Source organism: Arachis stenosperma, chromosome 10 (assembly GCF_014773155.1).
Source record: "Arachis stenosperma cultivar V10309 chromosome 10, arast.V10309.gnm1.PFL2, whole genome shotgun sequence".
In the NCBI taxonomy this organism is placed as follows: Eukaryota; Viridiplantae; Streptophyta; class Magnoliopsida; order Fabales; family Fabaceae; genus Arachis; species Arachis stenosperma.
The window spans coordinates 122,175,008-122,177,176 of NC_080386.1; positions in this window are offsets into that span (position 1 = coordinate 122,175,008).

The following is a 2,169-nucleotide window of genomic DNA, read 5'->3' on the forward strand; positions in this document are numbered from 1 at the left end:
ATTAAAAATATTTAACAATTGTAATTACATAACTAGCGGAACTTAGTGTAGATAATAGGGGTATTGCTCCTAAAGTTTTTATAAAATTTTTAATAATAAAATTATATAAAATATGATTAGAGTTCAATTAGCAAAAATTTCATACATTATATTAAATATCCTGTATTCAAGTGTTAAACTGTTCTATTTTTACTATTTTCTTTTCAAATTCGTAGACTAATCGATTATCTATTTTTTCTTCAAGTTGGTACATTAATGGGCTATCTTATTATTTTTCTTGAATTTGGTCGTACTAATACACTAACTAAAATGGCCTTTTATAAAATAATCGATACAATAAAACTCATCATCATAATCATTATAATAATTACTTTATTTTTTAATGCTATTTGATATTTTATTGGTTTTATTTTATTTTTTACATAAAATATTAAATTATTATTTAATTATTGGTGTCATTTTATTAGCGTAGATTAATAGAAAATTTTTATAAGTTACAACTTTTAAAGTTTTAATCTTTCAAACTAAGTTCTAAGTAATTTTATTTTATTGTTCCATATCATTTTTAAAAAATTGAATAATTTTTTTATATCTAATTAATTTGACACTATTTTATGCTTTATTAGTGTAAATTTTGAATAATTAATTAATAAATTAATTATTATTCAAAGATATTAGAAAATTAAATTTTATAGTCTAAAAAAATAAAAATAATTAAAAAATGAATTTTTATACTAATTTTAAAGTTTTTGGCCAAAAAATGAGTCAACAAACCGAACCGATTGGATTGGGCCCAAAACCCATTATATAAAACCCAAAAGTGTCATCTTCTTCCTCAAAACCACATTAAAACACGCGAAATGCAAGTGGGGGAGCAAGAAACATGAACCCAACCCTTGCCCGAAATTCAAATTCATGTAACTTTTGATCTGGAGTTCCGATTGACGAGTCATTTATGGCCACACATTCGTCTCGAAATTCTCTACAAAACTAACCGAACGATTTTGTAAGAAAATCACATTTTCTACCCATTTCTCCCCTTTTCATTTTCGAAAATTTTAGGTTTTAATATTGAGAAATTGAATGATTTCGATGATTTAGGTAAACTTTAACAGCGGGTAATACTTGGGTTTTTCCCGTTTGACTTGTGCGTAAGGTAAGAACTTGTTAAACCTTAGTGAATCACTGAATTAGTGAGCCCTATAATGATTATAATATTGTTGTGTGAAGTATATTGTATTTTTGTTAATTTGGAGTTCAATTTGGCAGTCTGAAATGAAATTCGGGTGATTGGACTTGCGAAATTGAAAATTGGAGTTTTGAAACTTGTGGAACGGAGGAATTTTGAGGTGCCCGAGTGTTAGGGAGAAATAGTCGGTCAAGATATGGTTTTGGTTTCTCGTAAATAATATATAATGTAGTGTAAAAACTTAGGTTAGATGACCGTAGGATAGGTTAAACTATGTAAACTTGATAATGTTTAGTGATATTTGGTATAAATGTTGAGTTGTCATGAATTTTGACGATGATTGATGAGAACGATGATTTTGAGTTGTATATTGTTGTAAATTTTGAGTCTTTGATGATGATTTTGAAAATGATAAGTTGTATGGCTTTGACGGAGAATTGTTGGAATAGAATTGTTAAACCTTAAGAATTGGTATATTGAGGATAGTATTGAATGATTATGAAATTGCTTTGGATATATTCTAGAATCAGAGCTGCTTAGGTTTTTTTTTTTGTTGCCCTTTGAAAATAAAAAAAAGATAAATAGGTTTCTAATTTTTTAATTCAAAGATAAATAAGTCGTTAACTAATTGAAAATACAAAAAACGACCAACGCAAGTTGGCACAGATGGATGAGGGTCTGTGTCCCTTAAGTATCTTTCCCGAGTTTGATACTCACTGGAGGATGAGAATGTAGCTTGTTTGCTTGGAAGGGTCCCCCATTTTGTGTGCGTCACCTGAGGGATTAGTCATTAGATTTGAATCTTTTAAAATTTGAATTTCACTTTAAAGAATAAAGTGTAATCTTCTATCTTTGAATAGTTTCTCTTTCATATCTTTCATATTTATTCTTGATCTTACCTATGAAATCAATGATGAGAAATCACACTTTACTCTCTAAAGTGAAATTCAAACTTTAGAAGATCCAAATCCTTAGTTATT